Consider the following 14,892-nt stretch of genomic DNA (forward strand, 5'->3'; position numbering starts at 1 on the left):
TGTAAAACTCATATATCCACAGGGTAGGAAATGGGGAAGGGAAGATGGATGCGAGGTTGGGGAGAGGAAGGACAGGCTGAGACACACAAAGATGGACCAAGCCCCACGTCAGTTCTTGTTGCCTCTGCCCTTGATGACGTGGGTGTCTTATGGAAGTTGAACATTTGGCACTTTGTCATTGTGTTGAACACACATCTGGTCCAGAAGTCAGAGAAGCTGAAATAGGATCCAGAGGAAGATGGAGCAGTTGCAGGCCTGGTTACTGCCTTATGCCAACGAAGTGAGTCAGCAGATCAGCGGCAGTGCGCGTGAGCTATAAAATGGCGGCTGCTTGCCTTCCACCTTCCAGATCTCCCACGAGAACCTTGTGGCCCACTATAATCTACAGGAATGGTAATTCTGTGAAATGTAGTTCAGTTTATCCAGGTTGACACATTACAAAGGCAAGTGCTATGTGCAGACATTGGCGAGGAGACGGGGTGTCAGGTAGAAGGGAACACATGAGAGGTATGGACTGTGGTCATCAGAAATATCTGAGTTTGTCAGACACCTGCGTTATATGTAAGACGTGTGTAGATATTAACTTGAAAAAGGGGGGTAGGATAATATTGACAGCTCTTGAATGCCAGGATGATGAAGTTAATACCACAATGAATGGAGAAATCATTGAAGGTTGCTGATCGGGTGAATGGCATTTTGGGAAACTTAATCTGTCAGCAGTTACAGGGTGAATCAGACAAGGGGGGAGACTCTGGCAGGAGAGAAGCCTGGTGCAAACAGAGGACTCAAGATAATTTCTGCTCTCACTCTCCTCTGAGATCATTCTGGCCTTCAGGCATTGTAGAGTCTTCAGAAGAAACAAGAACTGTTCACCTGCTACATGTCACTCCGTTGCCAGCTCATCTTCTCTACCTGATTCCACAGCCCCTCCTTTGGCTCTAGACACCAAACTGCTCCCATCTCTCAAATATCCCGCCCCCTATCCAACAGATTTTGCAGCCATCGGTAGTTATTTTGAAAATGAAAGAGGGAAGGTTTTCCTGAGACAATGGACGCCCAGGGATATCTCATGGCGTTGTTAGAAGCTGGCTGTACATCCAGACCAATTGCGCTCTGCTCTGGTGGGGTACAGATGGATACATTAGCACATAGAGGGAAAGGAGAGACCTCCTATTGGCTTGAGACATTGCGATAGCTCTTCAGCTCTCACGCCAGTAGGTGACGGAGAGCATCATCTACTTCACCGCAGGTCCACCACACTCAGCGTGCAATAGGGAAGGCCCGGCAGATCAGCCCTGTGGCCCCAGTCACGGAACATGGTTTCACAACTCGAACTACGCAACCTGGAACTAATCTTACTGAATGTGGGGTCCTGGGCTACCACCCTTCCTCTTACAGCCTCAATTTCTTCACGTGTGGAGTTGAGGTCATAATAATTCTGGCATTGCCTACCTGGCAGAGCTGCAGTAAGGGGGTCCCAGGAGATGGCAGCTGTGCAAGCACTCAGTAAACTGTAAAGAGCTGTGCTCCGGGGCTGAGTCATCATTGTGGTTGTTATAAAAGAGGATCTTTACTGGGCCGAGCAGTGCCGTGGACCCAGGAGTGCTTCATAAAGCATTTCCGGTGCTGTGGCTTCAACTGAGCCTGTGACTTTTGAGAAAAAAAAAATGACAGAAAAAGAAGCTGGGTGGCTTTCTTTGTGAAGTAAGGGTACTGAAGCAGCCATCGGTGAGGGGAACTGGGAGAAAAGGCCCCTCCTGCTAACTCCGTCACCCCTTCATTCCCTCCTTCGGACATCTCTCTTTTCAGCCTTTGCTCCTCCTTTTTGCCATGAATTGAGTTCATCTCACCTCCTGAACATCTCTCCATTCCCCCTTTCCTGCAAATTTGTTCTCATTATCTCTCACTTCTTTTCATTGTTTACGAAACTCTTTTTTTGCTTGTCTTTGTCTGTCTTTACATTTCACCGTGTCTCTCTCTGTCTCTCTTCAATTTCCGTTTCTCTCTCTCCATTGTCTCTGTCTCTCTGTCTCTGTCTCTCTCTCTCTCACACACACACACACACACACACATACTTTTTAAACCAATTCTCTCTGCTGAGAGGCTCAGGAAGGAGAGCCTCCCAGCCAGTGTTGCTAGGCAACCCGGTATCACATGGCTAGGCCCGCATTTTCTGTCTACTTCTTTAGAGCTCCGCTGCTCAGACTCCACTATAGCTCACATTGAGCTGATCTGAGTAAAGAAAGGACCCAGTTGATTCGCTTACAGTTGGCCAAAGGTGTCAGCTTTGCTGTGGGATATCTAAGTTGCTGGAAATAAAGTAGGGGGGAAAAGCTAAGGAAATGAGAACTGTAACAAGATGACACACGTGCTTACAAACAGCTCTCCAGAGCAGGTTTTTTAACTTGTAACCATGGAACTGCTCGATACACTATGGAGAGGCTGCAGGTACTGCAAAATGCCTTGAAACGTCATGCAAAATCTAATATTTATACGTATTTGCACTTCTTTGTAAATGGGAGGGTTTATAGCTTAAATCGAATTCTTGAAGGGAGAAAGGCTTTCCAGGAAGTTTTTACATGTATTTCCAAATCCTATCGAGTTGTCTGTGCCGAGGATTTGCCACTGCCCACCCCCATACCCAAACTTTCTACTTCTTCACCCCACTTTGACTTGCACGGGCTGCTTCAGCGAACCCCCTTGCCCTCTGGCTTCCAGATGGGTTCAGCTAATGGGAGGCACTAACAGAAGATGAAAGAGAGGGGTTGGAGGAGAGTGAGGACAGGGTGTTTATTCCCCTGGCTCCCTCCTCCAGCTAGTGAGGGGTTTGTTGCACCCTCCACTGAAGACCACCCATCCTGTCTTACGGCGCTCTGCATATAGCTACCGTCTCTCTCTCTGGGTTCTGGTAACTGCTAGGTCTTCTTGCCCCTTCAGTCACATGGATAGTGAGGGCTCCAGGAGTTAACATTCCAAGAGAACCTTATTGGTTTCCTTAAACCATGACCACGCATTCATTAGTAAGTAGTCTCTTTACTAAACTCTCATTAAATCATTACGTTTGAAAGAGTTATATAGTTCTTGTTGACCCTGACTAATAAATAGGGTTATAAAAAAATTAAAAGGTGGAGACAAGAGATAAGGATTTGGAAGTTATCTGCAAATAGCAAATATTTGAGTGGGGGTATTGCAGCGGGGCTCAAAGCTCCGGTGACCAGGTTCTTATTCCATGAGAAAGAATTCAAAGGTGACAGGAACAGCAAACAGGTTTATTAAAGTGAAAATACACACTCAAGAGGGGAGTGCAGGCGAACTCAGAGAGAGAGAGGGAGGGAGGGAGAGAGAGGGAGGAAAGTGTTCAGATGTCTCAATTCTGGGCTTTTGTCAGAGCCTGGAAATGTGCTGCTGATGTAGCCTTGTTGTCTCCTCCCAGTAGGCGGGGAGCTCGGTTTCCAGGTCTTTCTTCCTTATATGGTGTTTCTGGAACTGTCATGGCGTCAAGTACACGATGGGAGCAGCAGGATTTGCAATGCACATGAGATTATAATGAGATTATAATTAGCCAAATGTCATGCCTTAGCCAAAGATGGCATCTAAGCTGGAAAAGATCAATTTTGGCTCATCTCTCCTTGCTGGGGGCTAAAACAGAAGGAAGTATGAAGAAAAGAAAAAATTTCCGGAGCCATATCCTGGAGGGGTGGATGTTCCTGGACTATCTATCTTGCTTCAGGTGTGGCCATTTTTAAAACCCAGCTTTAATGGCCATAGCATTCTCTCTCGGATGTCTTCATGTTGTTCTATCAGGATTCGTTGCCAGGAATGGAAGGAGTATGACTGATTTTCAATGGTTCCTAACTGACAAAATTCCAATGGATCAACTGGTGGTACTTGCCTCCACAGCAATGCCAATCTGAGATTAAGAGTGAAACTTGTAGCAATAGATGTTTCAATATTCTCGATTCCATGGAATATTTCAAGATGGTTCTTCCTCATCCCACCTTGCTCTGGTGTCCAGGTGTTTACGAAGGTCCTGGACTACTGAATAGTTGTAGCCAGGCATTGTTCCTAATGGACAATCTCTCAGTCAGCAATGAGCTCCTTGGCACATGGCTTCCTAGTGCTGGTCACTAATAGTTTTCTTTTGTGAAGCTTGATGTTCTTTCCCTCCTGACTCCATTCCTTTCCCTGTGTTCCCTCCCCTTTTTCCTCCCCAGTCTCTGGAATCTGGAGCAGGGGAAGAAAAGTAGGTTACAAAGGCTTCCAAATCTTCTCTGTCTTACACCTGAATCTAGCTTTTGAAAAACTCAAGAGCCAAGATTTTGACTCCTTTGTTTTCTGGTTACATTCTGACAACTTCCCCCTGAAGCCACGGGTGACTCATGTCTAGCATCTTGGCTGGGGAGGGAGAGGGTCTCAGGTAAAATTCCAAGAGTCTGTGTCTCAGGAAGAATACTGTCTTCCATTTATTTCCTTTTTTTACACCCAGACTTGATTATTGGCTCTCTGGAGGTTTTACTTCATTAACCATCTGGCCTATCAGAAATGTTTGAATAATCTGGGGATGAGATGAAGCACTTACCCATTTCTTACAGTGAATTGGCTGACTATAGTAATCAGTATGGAATGATTTTTTTCAGTTTTTCATTATTTCTTTTTATACAAAACTCTGGCTAGTAATGTATGTTTATGTGTGTGTGTGTGTGTGTGTGTGTGTGTGTGTGTGTGTGTGTGTGTGTGAGGGGAAGGCAGATTGAATGGAATATATCAGTTCTCTGTGTGAAATTGCTTACATCACAAGCACACGATTGAGTGATTTGGGTCTTCTAGGAAGCAGAGGTTGGGGTTGGAGATGAAGGAGTGAAAGAGGGGAGCATTGTGAAAAATAGAGGGGGTAATGGAGCATATCTGGGCTGGAAGAACCTCAGATCTCAATGCATATGGCTGGTGAAGTCTCAGCCAGTGTAGCAGAGAGCTCTGGAACAAGGATTTCCCACTAGAGGAATTCTGTGTTGGGCAGAAATGGCCAGGCCGTTGTTAGTCATTGGCCAGGGCCAACCCCAGAACTGTGTAGTGTCTTTTCAAAAAGTGAGATGGCTCCTGAAAGTGCTAATAGCTGAAGGATGTCAGATTAACACACTCTTTGCAGCCGAACTGCAAGTTCTTGCTTCAAGGGGGACCCGAATGGCGCACCTCTGTAGCTCACAACGATCTGCTGAATTTGGTGGCTAATGTTTTGATTATTTAATTCTGTCATTCATCTCTTTTCACAAACATTGACCCTGTGGCCATTGAGTGGCATGAATAACATACATAGGAGCCTGAGCCTTCAGACAAGTAGCATGCTATTTATGCAGTCTTAGTATGAAGATGAGTCATTTGGAAGTGGAGGTAATGCTTATAGAGTAGGACTCTGCTTTAAAGAATGACAGGGTTCCAGAGTCCCAAAAACCAAATATAATTATTGAGCACTCATCATTTGCCAGGTACTTTGTATATATGGTAGGTACAGTTATTATCCTTGTTTTACATATGAGACACTGGAGACAGGAGACGTTCAATAACTTGCCCTAATTCATACCATCTAGGAGGATGTGGAGCTCAGATTCAAACCCAGGAGAACCCGTGTTCTTACTCACTACACTGATGCCGAGTAGGTCATATCAGCCATATGGAGTGCATCTCCCTCTCAGAAGATGCGGAAAATAGTAAAAGACATGGAATAAATAATTCAGATGAAAGTCATTAGACTTAGAAGTTCAATTCTGACTCTATTGGAGCAGAAAGATATTTGGGCAGCATAGAGATAGAAATAGCAATGATACCAGGCAAACTAGTGAGAAAAATGACATGTTAGGGATAGGTACATGATAAGGTATAGGACTGCCCATGAAGGTGTATACTTTTGCCCACAAGAGCACTCACTACAAGGCGTGCTCTGGCAGTCAATGTCATTTTACTCCCTGCCTGGGCCTAGAGAAAATGTCATGCCAAAGTCTGATCAGAATGTGTCGGGAGTATGGGAAAGGTCCTATAATTGGAAGCCTAGCTATGCAGAAAACAATGGCAGGATCCCAGTTCCAGCCAATCCATGAATCAAGACTAGGGGAGTTAAGAAAGATAAGGAGAAGCAAGCAGGTGCTACAGGCCCAAGCTGGTTGGCAGGTAGGATCTAGAAACCAGAAAGTTGGAGTCCACAAGCAACCAAATCAGCCATTAAGTTGGATATTGATCCAAAATAGAAGATGTTTGGCTTCTGCTATTTGCAGAGAGCCTTTCGAATCAGGCTCTCTGAAGCCAGCAGGTTGAATTGTAGTTAGGAGACATGTTGGTGATCCCTGCCCTTGAGTGTGGAGAGATATCAAGATTCTCTTATGAATCAGATATTGTGGGATTTTCAGTGTGACTTGCGGTTTGTGTTTTACATTTATCTATCATGATTTTTGTCATGTTGTATAGAAAAGAGAAGCCAATACAGTACTTTTAAATTTTACAGTAGGCAGAAATTCAGCCATGATACCAATCAACACTGAATCAATCCTTCACGAGAAGGATAAAAAAATGCAATTTCGAGTTTACCAAAATCAAATTAACAAGGTTAAGAAGTTGAGTAATAGAGCCGTGAAGAAATATAACATTTCCCTGATGTACTTCTGAGACAATAAGGACTGTAAGATGGAAATCTGAGAGAGATAAATTTCGTTGCAAAACATAATTTGAATATAAATAGAACCAGACAGCAAGAGTTTTGAGAAAGCGGAGGTTAAACACTGTTTAACTCGGAGCAAGCATTTAGACTCAAGTGAAGAAACAACCTGCCTCAAACTATGCTCTTCCCAGAAAATAAAAGTGAATCTAGCCTCCCCAGTTCTTTGTCTAACTTGGACCTGACCGTCACAACCATCAGAAAAGTCCAAGAATCAGACCAAGAACCTGGGCTTTGTGTTTTGGGGACCAAATGATGCTAAAAAACAGATTCTGCTGATTTCTTATGGAATATCTATGCTTCATCCTCTCTTCTTTGTTTTTCTCCCTCTTTTCTCTTTCTTCAGCCTTCCCTTACTTCAACTCTTGACTCTCTGGTAATGAACCTCAGAGTAGTTAATATATTTCATTCCAAATTGCTTTTGGCTTCCTGGTAGCGATTGCTTTTAGGAGAAATTTTTCTTTCAAAATATGTAGAGTCGGAAGATATGTTTAGAAGAATGGTGGATTAAATGTTGATAAAACATTTCAACAGCGTTCTATTTTCCTTTGCTCCATTTAACAATTATTAGTACTCCTTAAGCAATATATGCTTCTCTTACCAAGTCTGGACTTGCCCCGGCCAGAGCCCCATTCTTCGTTTAATTTCCTACTGGACTATAAGCTCCTTGAGTACAAAGCCAGTATCTTATTCATCTCTACTTTTCCAGACCATAAAGAAGGAGTAAACGCTCAATAAAGTATTATTGAGTAAATACTGTCTTATTCCTGCTGCGCCAAACTATTTCTGTCTTCTAAATCATCAAGTAGCTGATTTTCGTTAGTTAGTTAATTATAAGCGTTTAGTTTTGGACTACTACAGTGCTGGGAACTCTGCTCTTATGAAGACCACAGGGAAGAAGGAAAGTAAATAAGGAATCTATTGCAATATGGTAAGGTTAATTGCTGAGAGGATCTAGGAACAGAACCTTGCAGGTAATATTTGATCTAAGTCTTGAAGAATGTATAGAATTTGGTTAGCCACGTGAAACGAGAGAGAGAGGTAAGCAGGAGAAGCAGCATGTTTAAAAGCACACAAGCAGGGCAAAGCATAAAGGGACCAGGAAATGGTATGGTATTGATGATGACTTGAGAGTAGGATCTGGGATGGAGAGATGAAGCTTGAGAGGGAGTGGGGGCCCAGATAATATACCACATTATATGACAACTTTAGAGGATTGACCTTTATTATGTTTGCAATAGAGAGTGACGCTTTGTAAGTTTTAGCTCTGGTGGCATTATGGAAGATAGACTGGGGAGAGCTGGACTTGCTTCAGAGAACTGGATAGGAGGCTATTGCAGTAGTTCAGGTGAAAAATGGTGACTTGAACAAAGGCACTGGCAATGAATAAGAAAATAAAGAAATGGGCTCAAGAGATACTTAGAAGTTTGAACTAAAATGTATTAGTTAGACACGGAAAGGTGAGAGAGGTAGAAAAAAGAGTCATAGGTGACTCACAAATTACGGTGTCAACAACTGAGGTGGAAGGAGGAAAAGATACAGGCAGAGGAAAGATGAAAACAGTTTGGGCATGAGTTTGAAGGATAGATAGCACATCAAAGTCAAGATCGTATCCTTTAGGAAGTTGGGTAGGAGAGATTAGAGCTCAGGAAAGAACATTTTAGGTTAAGATTTGCATGTCCTTAGCATAAGGATGGTGCTTGAGATAGTAATATATATTCTCAACCTGGGAGTGAGAAAAGAGAGAGCCCTGATGAACGCTAATGTTTAAAAACAGGTAGAAGAAAAGAGCTTCTGAAGGAGACTAAGGTGGATCAGCTAGAGAGGCTGTCAGCTGTTAAAATCCAAGAATAAGGTTTCTGCAATTGGAAGATGACTCCAGGCCTCTTCTGTCTTCTGTGTTCCCTTGCTTCTCTGGTTTTATCTCTTGGTGATTATCTCTTTTATTTTCTTGTAAGGTTAGCTATACATTTATGAGGAATTTTGATGTAATTTACCCAGCATTTTGGTTCGTGGAGCAAGAAAGTATTTCAGAATACCTAATTCACTACACTGTCAGGAATATTCCACTGTATTCCTTTTAAAATTAAAAACAGTTGGTTGCAACTTGATAAAGGGCATTCGTGAAAAACCTACAGCCAGCATCATGCTTAATGGTGAAAGACTGAATGTTTTCTCTTAAGATCAACAACAAGAAAAGGATGTCTTCTCCCACCATTTCTAGTCGATGTTATACTAGAGATTCTAGTCATTCAATAAGCAAAGCAAAGCAAGCAAACCAAGATATGACAGACATCCATATTGGAAAGGAAGAATGATCGAAACTGTCCTTCTTTGCGGATGACATGCTTATCTATGGAGAAAATCCTATGATTTCTACAAAGACTGTTAGAATAAATTAGTGAGTTTGGCAAGGTTGCAGGATACCAGATCAATATACAAAACAACGGAATTTTTATATACAAGCAATTAGCAGTTGAAAAAAATTTCCAGTTACGATGTAAGAAAAATATGAAATACTTAGGGAAAAATCTAACAAAGGATACGGATGATCCATGCAATAAAAACTAATAAACACTGTTGAGAGAAATTAAATACCTAAATAAATGGAGAGATATGTTATGTTTATGGGATGAAAGACTCAATATTATTAAGATGTCAGTTGCCCCCAAATTGATCTGTAGATTTAATGCAATCTCAATCAAAATCCTAGCAGGCATTTTTGTGGAAATTGACAAGCTAATTTTCAAGTTCCCATGGAAGTGTAAATGACCCGGAATAGCCAAACCAATTTTGAAAACAGCAGAGTTGGAGGACTTGCTCTAGTTGATTTCAAGAGGTATTATGAAACCATAGTAATCAAGGCAGTGTGGTATTGGTACAAGAATAGACAAATGGAACAGGACAGAGTCCAGAAATAGACCCATATATGTATGGTCAATTGCTTTTAGACAAAGGTACAAAGCAATTTCGGGAGAAACGTATGATCTTTTCAACAACAAACGGTGTTGGAATGATTGGATACCTGTCCCCCCGACACAAAGAACTTTGAGACATACTTTGCACCATACAACAAAAAAAGTCATAATGGATCCTAAGCTTAGCTGTAGAACCTGAAGCTTTAAAACTTCTAGAAAAAAAATAAATATAGGAGAAAATTGTTGAGATGTTGGGTTAAGCAAAGATTTCTTTGATAGGGTATACATAAAGTATGATCCATAAAAGAAAAATTGGATAAATTGGACTTCATAAAAATTCAAAATTTTTACTCTTTGAAAGACACTGTTAAAAGAAGGAAAAGACAAACCACATATTTGGAGAAAATAGTTGCAAATCATATATCTAAGAATGAAATTGCACATAGAATGTATAAAGTATTCTTACAATTCAACGATAAGTCAAACAACCTAATGAATAAAAGTGTCAAACGATTTGAACAGACACTTCACCAAAGAAGATATATTGATGGCAGATAAGCACAGAAAAAAATGCTAAACATCATTAGTCATTAATGAAATGCAAATTAGAACCTTAACGAAATGCAAATACTCAGTCTGCAGCTTGGCCAGCATTCAAAGACCAACTGTAACAGGCATTGGCAAGGATGTAGAACAATAGGGACACTCATACTGCTTTTGGAAAAATAAAATGGTACAACCACTTTGGAAAAAATTTTGGCAGTTTCTTTTAAAGTTGAACATGCATGTACCATATGATCCAGGCATACTGCTCGTAGGTCTTTACCCAAATGAGGAAAGCATTTGTCCACTATGCTTTCATATGTAACGAATGTTTTTATTTTGTTTTATTTTTATTTTTTTAAAATTTTTTAAATGAAGCAACCCTTGGTTGACCTCACAGATTGCAAGGACTCTGTCATCTTACAATCCCTTATTTTTTTTTTTATTTTTTACACCTCCAGCACCTGATCTTCCTAGGTGGTCTCCCATCCAAGTACTAACCAGGCCCGACCCTGCTTAGCTTCCGAGATCAGACGGGATCGGGCTTGTTCGGGGTGACACGGCCGTAGACACAAATGTTAATAGTAACTCTATTTTTAATAGCTCCAAACCGGAAGCAATCTAAATACCCATCAACAAGGGAATGAATAAACAAAATGTAGTACGTATATAAAATGGAATACTACACAGCGATAAAAATGAGCCATCGATACAGGCTATAGCATGGAAGAATTTCAAAAGAATTGTGCTGAATGAAAGAAGCCAGACAAAAAGAGTACATGCCGTATGGTTCTATTTATATAAATCATATAAATCATTATTGTGACAGAAAGCAGAGCAATGTATGTCCCGGGATTGGAGTGTGGGGAGAAATGGAAAAGAGGAGTTACTGGAGAATGAGGAAATTTGGGGGTAATGGATACCTTCACTATCTTCACCGTAATGATGACTTCACAAGTATGTACATATGTCAAACTTAAATATGTACATTTGATGTATGTCAGTTATACCCTAATGAAGCTATGAAAACAATTGATTTAAAAAGATATACACATTTTAAAAATACAGAGTCCCACAGGCTGCCTAGTTGGAACACAAACTTACAAATTTGTATCAATCTTCAATTTATCTTACCTCTCCTCACTTCATCTTACACTCAGGCAAACTTCTATGAATCCACCGCCTGGCTTTACAGATAGATGCTGTCACCCCGACAATTCTGCCTCCCTGGAAGTGCCTTTCAGATTTACTTTTTTTTCTGTCCCTACGAATCTATAATCATTTAAGAAGTTTTAGAGAGTGTTCTTTATTTACCTGTAGAACATTAGAAAAAAAAGTGAATTCTATACAGGATGGATGCAGGTGTAAACTCTAGCATCTTTTATTTTGCAATGATAATATCAGAAACCCAAGTGAAAACTGGTTTAAATGCTGCAGATAAAATGATTAGAGATGCATAAATCGGATGACTCCTTTTGTGAATACAATCTTAAAATATGACCTACTCTTAGGAGCTCACTCTCATTTGGTCTATTTTAATCCTCCTGATTTATTTTAAAGCTGACATCATATCTATTCTTCTCTGAGTATTGCAATGGCTTTTGGCCAAAAGTAGTACAATCCTGGGGTGATAAGAGTATAAGATAAATGTTTTAATTAAAAAAATGGTCAAAGAGCAGAGCTGTCAGAGGATTCATGGACAGAGTCCTTTCCTGCCCCAAGTTTTGAAGATTCTATGAACCCTTATACTACATGGGTTCTTAACCTGGAGTCTGATCACCCCTTGAAATTGCAGGTAAAATTGTATATTTGTGTGGATTTTTATGGAGAGAAGGTTTAAACTTTTCATCACTTTGCTTCCTTCCTTTGTAAGCTATGCCCAGATCATACTCTCTCTTCCAAATGGAAATCATTCACAGACTTATCTTTTTATGAATACAAGGAGAGAGAGAGAGAGAGAGAGGAGGAGGGAAGAGGGAGGAGGTAAGAGAGAAGAGAGACGGGGAGAAAGAAGGAGGGATGTGACCTGTGGTACTTGATTGATTTGAAATCAGCAGACCTGAGTTTGGTTCCGATTCTGCCATGTAGCGTGTGTGTGACTTCAGTCAAGTGTTCCTCCCTCTCTTGGCCTGTTTCGCTATCCCTTTCAAGTTAAGAGATTGGATTAGATGCGTGCTAAGAGCCCTCCCTCCCACTTCCAACTTCCTAGGGTTCTATGTACTATGATTCTTCTTCCTTTTCCCCAGGTCTTTGGTGTTTCCTTCTTTTCTGCCAAGGCTTTGCATCACAATGATATATTTCTCCAGTTATATTGGCTTCTAGCCTTGGTCAGTACCATCGCTCTGCATGGCAAAGACAATGCTTTAACAATGACAAGGACTGCTGCTTTTCTCCCTGAGGCTGTAGGGCCTGATGCATCTGCTCTCCTTCACATTTCCCAACAGAGGGTAGAACTTAGATCCCTCCATGGCATGCCCCACAGCCATATCCCAACTCCCTGTACTTGATCAATTCACCATTTAGCGAGTTGTGGTCACTCTTGTAATAGCACACTGGGTTAATGGGAGTCCTTAGAAATTACCTAGTCAATCACTCTCCCCACCATCGCCCCATTGCTTTTCGGATATATGTGAAGATGAGAGGAGAGAAGGGACTCGCACAATGCCACGCATGGAGTTCACGCAGCAGGGTTAAAACTTAGGGGCTCCGAGTCCATATTCGATGCTGTTTCCACAGCACCTTGTTGCCATTTATATCGTTGGGCATAATGCCTTGTTTTAAAATCTGGCTATTCATTCATTCTTTCACTAAAGACCACGATAAATCCATGTGCCAAACATTGTGCTCGGTGCTGGGGAAAATGCTGACGGGAGCAAGCCATCTCCGTCCTAAGGTGCTCCCAGGCTGTAGACTAAGGATTGTTTCTTACAGCACTGACTTGGGCTTAGTGCAACAGAGCAAGTTGATTCTCTTTATTGCCATTATCCCCACCTCCAGGCTGCCACCCACCTGCACTTAGCTAAATAAGGTCTAAAAACACTTTGAAACAGAAGCAACACATAACATTTAATGGCATTTCATTGATTCACTTGAATTCGCATGCATTCATCGAAGACCTGCTGATTCAGTCCTAACGGAGATGGAATCCGTCATCAAAAGAGAAAGCTCAGGTTCCCACTGAGTGGTTCTGTGTGTGTTCCCTACGAAGGGTAATCTATATTAGCCACACGCATCCCTTGTAAACGATCATTTGTATTTTGCATTTGATTCTCATAACTGCATAAACTAGGAGGAGGAGAATTATGATTCCCATTGCACTGGGGCTCAAAGTGCCGAGGACACGCTAGAGCCGAAGCTCCTGATTTATGCCTTATAATTCTCTCTCTATTTCTTAAGTGAGACTATAACATAGAACAGTTTGTTTTCATCTAGAAAAGGGGAAATGTGAAAATCAATGCAATTAACTAAGAAACACAGTGTTCTGCCCTGGCAAAAAAAAAAAAAAGAAAAAAAAAGTCTTCTGGAAAAACATCTGTACTTTGGAGAGGAGATGCCAAGGAAAGAGTGACACACAAAGGAATGGGGACAGATTAGAAGAGCCGAAGTCAGCAGTTAAGAAAGTAGGAAGCACCTAGAAAAGTCCCCAGTTTGTGGCGTGCGTTAGGTCAAGGCTTGGTAGAAATAGAAGGAGGGGCAAATAAGCGCCAGAGAGCCAGAGGGAGTGCAAGCTCTAGAAAGGAAGCAAAGATGAGAAGAAGCAGGCAAGTGTCCTGAGCCTTGGTCAGTAAACAGTCCTTTCTGACAATAGAGAAAAGGGAGGAAGGATCGGACGGCTCAGCTACGGTTGGATAGAGGAGTCATACACCCTAAGACTCTAACTTATGCTCATTCGAACATGCCTGCTGGCAAAAGGCATGGGACAGGGGAGGGAGAAGGGTGATTGTTGCTGCCCGTCCATGAATTTATGGCCCGGGGTGTGTATGAGATAGAGACATGGTCCAGATGTAGTCTTAGTTGGTTTCACTACTGAGAGCTTCTAATCTTGGCTGAAACTCCGTCTGAGCATGATTCCAGTGCTTAGAGATGGACATTTTGCAACCAGTATTGCTGTAGCTCCTGAGTGCAAGCCAAGGATATCATCTGATGTTCAAATGGACGTGGAGGTCTCTCCCAGGGCAGAGGGGCGAGTTGGCAGCAATGGGCTTACTGACATATGGGACGCCTCAACACTCCGTTTGATGGTAACAGCCGAGTGAGCTTTTACAACTGAAGTCCCACTAGGACCTAAGTGGGTGGACTTTGGGGCCTCCTCACCTGGCTTTGCAGCCCGACTCTGCCACGTACTAGCTGTGTAGCCTCGGGTGACTTGCTAACCTTTCTGCTTCAGTTTCTTCTCTTGGACAATGGGGATGGGAATGGTACCTATATGCCAGCGGAATGCTGTGAAGATTAAATGCACTAATAACTGTCAAGTTCTTTTTTTTATAAAGTCTGACACAGAGTAAAGTCTGCATGTGTGTTTGTTATCATCGTCATATCGCTCCTTCACTCAAAACTCTGCAATGGTCTTTCATTTTTGTCTCTCAAAGTAAAAACCAACATCCTTCCAGTGGCCTCATGAGGCCCGACACAATCCGACTCCCATCGCCTGGCTGGTCGCTCTGCCTGGATCCTTGGGGCGAGCTCTCTCACACCTTCGCGTCTCTGCTCCAATGTCAGTGGATCAAT

At 42.0% G+C, this 14,892-nt stretch overlaps 1 pseudogene; it reads right to left on the minus strand.

Annotated features, from left to right (window-relative positions):
• Window positions 1-10,616: 10,616 nt before the first annotated feature.
• On the minus strand, window positions 10,617-10,735 carry LOC120611513 (uncharacterized; annotated as a pseudogene).
• Window positions 10,736-14,892: the final 4,157 nt, after the last annotated feature.

Source organism: Pteropus medius, unplaced genomic scaffold (assembly GCF_902729225.1).
Source record: "Pteropus medius unplaced genomic scaffold, Ma_sr-lr_union100, whole genome shotgun sequence".
NCBI classification, from domain to species: Eukaryota; Metazoa; Chordata; class Mammalia; order Chiroptera; family Pteropodidae; genus Pteropus; species Pteropus medius.